Source organism: Ascaphus truei, chromosome 6, assembly GCF_040206685.1.
Source record: "Ascaphus truei isolate aAscTru1 chromosome 6, aAscTru1.hap1, whole genome shotgun sequence".
In the NCBI taxonomy this organism is placed as follows: domain Eukaryota; kingdom Metazoa; phylum Chordata; class Amphibia; order Anura; family Ascaphidae; genus Ascaphus; species Ascaphus truei.
The window spans coordinates 42821600-42828228 of NC_134488.1; the positions used below are offsets into that span (position 1 = coordinate 42821600).

The 6629-nt window shown below is 46.0% G+C and overlaps 1 long non-coding RNA gene across 1 annotated transcript; it reads left to right on the plus strand.

Moving 5' to 3' along the window:
- Positions 1 to 2983: 2983 nt before the first annotated feature.
- On the plus strand, positions 2984 to 5740 carry LOC142496444 (uncharacterized). The gene is made up of 3 exons (XR_012801992.1): positions 2984 to 3362; positions 5279 to 5544; positions 5642 to 5740. It is a non-coding gene; the product is annotated as an uncharacterized LOC142496444 (long non-coding RNA).
- The last annotated feature ends 889 nt before the right edge of the window (positions 5741 to 6629 follow it).

Below are 6629 nucleotides of genomic sequence, written 5' to 3' on the forward strand. Positions count from 1 at the left end.
AAAAATAACCAACACCAGGCCTGTCAAATATCACTGAGTCTCACGGTTTTGGCGTCAGTTCCAATGATTTATAGCATCTACATGTCATAGACTTTAATGAAGTCTCACTAAATCGCGCTAATTAGGCTACATGATATCATTTTTAATAAAATACTTTTGTTTGCTTCCAAACCCATGCATTTTTTTATCTTGTCTCTTCGGGAAGTGTAGCACACAGAATACATCTCTCCTTACTCCTTTGAGTTGTCTGAATCTTCTGAATGCGTTTTGAATTCAAGTTACACATCCATACAGTGCATGAGCACAGGTAGCCGAATACGTTCCTCTTGAAGCAAAGTGGAGGGTTCCCTTGAAAGATTGTCTTGTTTCTTCCAAATGTGCTCTATCCCATCTTCATCTCCTATTGATGTCATTCTAACTGCCCTTGGTACAGAATCGACATAATCCCCGACCCCGATTCTGCGCTCAACTCTTTCCAATCCGAGTTCTTAAAACTCTGTGATACCCATGCTCAACTACGCAGAATAAGGGTACGGGGGGCCCAGCTTCCGTGGGTTACAACTGACCTTATAGTGCTCTACCAGTTCAGGGATGCCTTGTGGAAAAGCTACAAAGTAACTGGCACTACCAAGAATCTCAATCACTAAAGATGCCTGCGGAACATGTGCACAAGGCAAACAAGTGACACACACAGTTACCCAGTGACACAGAAACACACAGACCACTTCAAAGTGAAACACACAGTTACCCAGTGACACACACACACACACACACACACACACACACACACACACTGACAGCTTACAAGTGACACACACATACAGTGACTGCTTCCTAGTGACAAACACACACAGACAGCTACCCAGCGACACACACACACACACAGTATCCTTCCAAGCCTGTCGCAGCACGGACCGTACACACAAAAAGTGTGCGTCACGTGCACGAGCGTTCGCACAGGCGCGCGCATGCCCACTATATTACGGGCCTAAGAGTGCACAACAGGACTAGGAGAGAAGTGGAATGCAAGGATTACACTTCCATTAGTTGATTCCGGAAGGGGGTTTGGGATCGACTGGTGAGTTGGAGGCAGGGACACATAGAGTGTGTTTGAACAAGGATCATTGCAATTGAGTTGCAGAAGGAGGACATTTTAAATATACACTTTGAACTCAAACTTTATACGGTAGTTATTTTAGTGTTTCAGTAGATTACAACAGTTTAATACATTTATGAGCTGCAGAGGAAAAAAATCCTATTTCTCATTTAATGAACATGGACCTCCCGCAGTGTATGTGGTACTTGTTGAAATAATACAGTGACATCAATTTAGTTAACATCAGTTGATTGTCTACAATGTGCTTCTTATATAGTCTTAGTCTATTTAGCAGATCTACAATTGGGCACATTTTTATGGGCATTGAACTAGAAATATATAAGATATGATAAAAAAAATTAAGGGGTCCCTTTTTTCTTGAATACGGTGTGTGTGTGTGTGTGTATATATATATAATTTTCTATGTCAGGTGCCTCATTTCATACCTAATGTTTCAAGAGCTCATTTTAATGGCCCAGAAACATTTAATAAGTTATAACAACTCACCTTTGTTAGCTGGGCCATATTAATCATCTGTTCCTTCTCCCGTGGTTTGTAAGTAATTTGAATGCACTTTGGGCATATTATTTACCTTATTGATTAGCCTGTAGAAGCACATTATTTCTCATTAATGCTTTTTAAGTGCACGGTTTCTTCCACTCTCCGTAGTAATTAAAATGATTTTCTGTATGAGGCTGCGAGGTGATGGGAATAAACAAATGCTGAGTGTGTAATAGAGATAACTAATCAGATAGGGCAGTGTTTTTTAACCTTTTTTGGTTAAGTAACCCTATAATTATATTGTGAAATTCTGCGGAAACCCCAACCCTCTCTGATAGCACATCTGACATCAGATGCATTGTAAGAAACCCCAACCCTCTCTAATAGCGCGTCTGAGATCAGATGCATTGTAAGGAACCCCAACCCTCTCTAATAGCGCGTCTGAGATCAGATGCATTGTAAGGAACCCCAACCCTCTCTAATAGCACATCTGAGATCAGATGCATTGTAAGGAACCCCAACCCTCTCTAATAGCGCATCTGAGATCAGATGCATTGTAAGGAACCCCAACCCTCTCTAATAGCACGTCTGAGATCTGATGCATTGTAAGGAACCCCAACCCTCTCTAATAGCGCGTCTGAGATCAGATGCATTGTAAATTCTTCTGTATTTGGTACAATATTCAATTGACTAGAGAATAGGTAGAGAGAGAACTGGAATCCTCTTTGTTGGAGCACACTCTAAAAAGTAAGGAAGGTGCCATATAGGCCAACAACATCAAATTAGAAGAACCCCATATTGATGGTCTATAGAGGCAGATAATGTCTAGAGTTAAAGCATAACAAGTTGCAGAGAGAGCAGGCAGCAGAGGCTGGGGGCGGAATTGAGGCAGAGAGCTGCAGAGCTCTGCCCGCCCCTGCTCTCCGTGACATCAGGGGGAGGAGTTACCATGTGCTGCTGTGGGAAGGTATACTGTGTGTCAGTTTGTTGTGTTTGTGTGTCAGTTTTCTGCGTGTGTTTGTGTCAGTTTATTGTGCGTGTGTGTGTGTCAATTTGTCGTGTGTGATTCTGTTTGTCAGTGTGCTTCATTGTGTCAGTATGCTGTGTGTGTTTGTGTGTAAATGTGTCAGTTGCAGTTTGCTCTGTCAGTGTGCTGTTTGTGCCTCATTGTCAGTTTACTGTGTATCTGTTAGTGTTATTTTGGATCCAGATTTAGCCTGGGTCCCCCTGGTCCCCAGTTTGTCCCGTTATCCTTTCTATAGGACTATAGCACAGCAGGGGAACTACAAGTTTCAGCACCCTCAGGGGCTGCAGGATGCGTTGCCAGGCAACCAATAGGGCTGAGAGATGTATGCAGTTAGAATTCTGACAGTTGGGAATCTGACAGTTAAGGGGACAGTTAGTTGTAAGAAGGATAGTAAGGGGATAGGTAATGTCCAGGGAGAAGTGCTCCACTGGACTAGGTCAGACCATCCCCATAGGTCCCAGCTAGACCCCCTCACTAATAGCTTGTGTGCTGAAGGGATGGCCCTTAGTCAGGGACACTTCCCTTAGCAATATAGTATTAGTCATCATATGTGCTACGGATGCACCCGGTGTGCGCTGCCAGCATCTGGGATCAGACCAGGCCATCAAACCAGAGACTATCCTAAGGTGGGACCCTCCAACCGGATACCACCCCACGCGGAAGCGGATCTTCGGTGGACAGACTGATCGGTTGTTTGCTAGTACCCAGTGGCACCCGGGGCCTGGAGCGCCCAGGCAGGTATATCTACAAGTGCACCAACAATACACAAGAGCAGCGCTGTCACACACTTGGGGTGGGATTGGCTATTGTGGCCTGGACACTGGGAAACTGATGCTCTTGCACCCAATTACTGTGGGGGGATATTCCACGGGTCGGTATATATATATATTGTATCTATATCTATAGATATGTTGTATTGTTATATGTTATGTTTTATTGTTACTGTCCAGTAAATACTGTTACATATACCCTTGTGTGCAATTACTGACTGTATTGTCTTGGGAGGGACTATCCCACTATGTGAGGATCCTTCCCAGGTGTTAGTATATTCATTACACACACCCCACGCTCCCAGTGGCAGAGGACCAGGCCTCCTGTTTGCCACTCAGGTAATAGCAGCACACATGGTCACCCTAGACACGGGTGGAAAGGGGGCTACACAGAAATATAAAATCACTTGCATGTAGTTTGTGGTGGGAAATGTCTCTTGTAAGGAGAGGTATCCTATTGAGAGGTAGTTGCTTTTTTTTTATCAGGGGAAGGTAAAAAGGAATCCCTTGCTAAGGGAGCAGTGGAAGATGTGTCCACTCACTTTGGCTGCTGTTGAAAAGAGAGAGCACACTTTCCTTTCCAGACAGGAACAAGCCAAGGGGCATAACAATATATAGATAAGGGCAGGGGGAGAGGGCTAAACCAATCTCAAACTATGAGCATTGGGCAGTTGCCAGGGCAAGTGTGCTGTGTGTCTGTCAGTGTGCTGTGTGTCTGTCAGTGTGCTGTGTGTCTGTCAGTGTGCTGTGTGTGTCTATCAGTGTGCTGTGTGTGTCTGTCAGTGTGCTGTGTGTCTGTCAGTGTGCTGTGTGTGTCTGTCAGTGTGCTGTATGTGCCTCAGTGCAAGCAATTGAGCTAACACATGATAGCAATCTTTATATTAGAGTATTTTTTAAATAGTTTGTCATTCTTTACATAGTTGTTTATAGTTAACCGTATGAAAAGAAAAAGTTACCGAGCAGTATACTGTACACAAGTGTCTTTCAACCACTTGTGTGTGTGTGGGGGGGGGGGAGTTATTGTAGTGTGTGTGTAGGTGGTTATTTAATTTGTGTATTGTGTGGAGGGGGGGTACTGTATTGTAGGGGGCAGATGGGTTATGTGGGAGGAGGGGGAGATGGGTTATGTGGGAGGAGGGGGTGATGGGTTATGTTGGAGGAGTGGGAGATGGGTTATGTTGGAGATGTGGGAGATGGTTTATGTGGGAGGCGGGGGAGAATGGTTATGTGGGAGATGGGTTATGTTGGAGGTGTGGGAGATGGGTTATGTGGGAGGAGGGAGAGATGGTTTATGTGGGTGGATGAGAGAGCTGTTATGTGGGAGGAGTGGGAGATAGGTTATGTGGGAGGAGGGGGAGATGGGTTATGTGGGAGGAGGGGGAGATGGGTTATGTGGGAGATGTGGGAGATGGTTTATGTGGGAGGAGGGGGAGATGGGTTATGTGGGTGGAGGGGGAGATGGGTTATGTGGGTGGAGGGGGAGATGGGTTATGTGGGAGGAGGGGGAGATGGGTTATGTGGGAGGAGGGGGAGATGGGTTATGTGGGAGGAGGGGGAGATGGGTTATGTGGGGGGAGGGGGAGATGGGTTATGTGGGAGGAGGGGGAGATGGGTTATGTGGGAGGAGGGGGAGATGGGTTATGTGGGAGGAGGGGGAGATGGGTTTTGTGGGAGGAGGGGGAGATGGGTTATGTGGGAGGAGGGGGAGATTTGTTACGTAGAACATAGCTGCAAATACAGTTTCCATATAGCAACCAGTCTTTCCAGTGTTTATCGCAGTTTATTTAATAGAACAACGCCCATATAATCAGTTCTACCAAAATAATGCAGCATTCTAAGAAGGTGGAAACTGTAAGTCTTTAATCCTTTCTTTTTTTACTCTAGGTTCATAAGGATTTTAAAAGATGACTTGTAATTACTCATTTATTTGAGCTGAGGCCTGACCAACGTATGATCATTGCAGGGCTCTGTGACTGCAAAGAGGTGACCTTGTTTCCTTGACTCTTATAGCCAAAGTACATACGATACGGATCAGCGAAGTGATGAAGGAAACTTTATCTAACCTTCAACTAACCTTTCTCGTGGGCAGAACATCGGCTTGCTTAGAAATGTCTTCTGCAGTCCCGAGAGTGCTAGGTTTCATTATGCAGGTCTCTATCTTACTCAGACATCAAACTCCACTTTCTTGTTTCATGCTTTGCTGCTAGTAAGTGTCTTTTAACACCAGTCTCCTTCCTAAAATCTCAGATCCCTGCTCACTGGCAAACATGGAGGCGCAGCTGATCTTAAAGGAATATGGACTCGTGCCCGTTTTTTTTTTTTTAATAAATGCAACAGTTATATACATTTATAGCAATGTAATTATCTAAAGTGTCGAGCGATCCATTCTCCCGTGATTGATCGCTGAAGATCCTGCTTTTCAGGGCTCGCAATATGGTGTCTATTTCAAAAGAGGAAGTTGTGTGGCTTTCTAAATGGTTGTAATAGCACATGGTGGTGAGAGGAGGTGTGGTGGTGAGAGGAAGCGTGGTGGTGAGAGGAGGAAAGGTGGGAGTGGTGAGTGGTGAGAGGAGCCGTGGTGGTGAGAGAAGGCGTGGTGGTGAGAGGAGGTGTGGTGGGAGTGGTGAGAGGACATGTGGTGGTGAGAGGTGGCGTGGTGGGAGTGGTGAGAGGTGGCATGGTGGTGATATGAGGTGTGAGGAGGCGTGGTGGGAGTGGAGAGAGGAGGCATGGTGGTGAGGAGGCATGGTGGGAATGGTGAGAGGAGGCGTGGTGGTCAGAGGAGACGTGGTGCTGAGAGGAGGCGTGGTGTGAGAAGAGGCATGGTTGTGAGAGGAGGCATGGTGGTGAGAGGAGGCATGGTGGGAGTGGTGAGAAGAGGCGTGGTGGTGAGAGGAGGCGTGGTGGGAGTGGGGAGAGGAGGCGTGGTTGTGATAGGGGGCGTGGTGGGAGTGGCGAGAGGAGGCGTGGTGGTGAGAGGAGGCGTGGTGGGGAGAGGAGGTGTGGTGGGAGTGGTTTGAGAAAGACTCACACCCCAAATTGGGCACAAAATTGGTGAAGGCATCTGAGGTGTTAATATTGACACTGGCCATCATGATGGGGAGGAAGATGCATCTGGTAGGTTAGGCACTCTGCGTATTCACTTTCCTGTACATGACACATGACATTATATTGCTGATATTCTGCATGACCTTATCATTTAATGAAAGTGGTAATGTTAAAAACACATACAGTA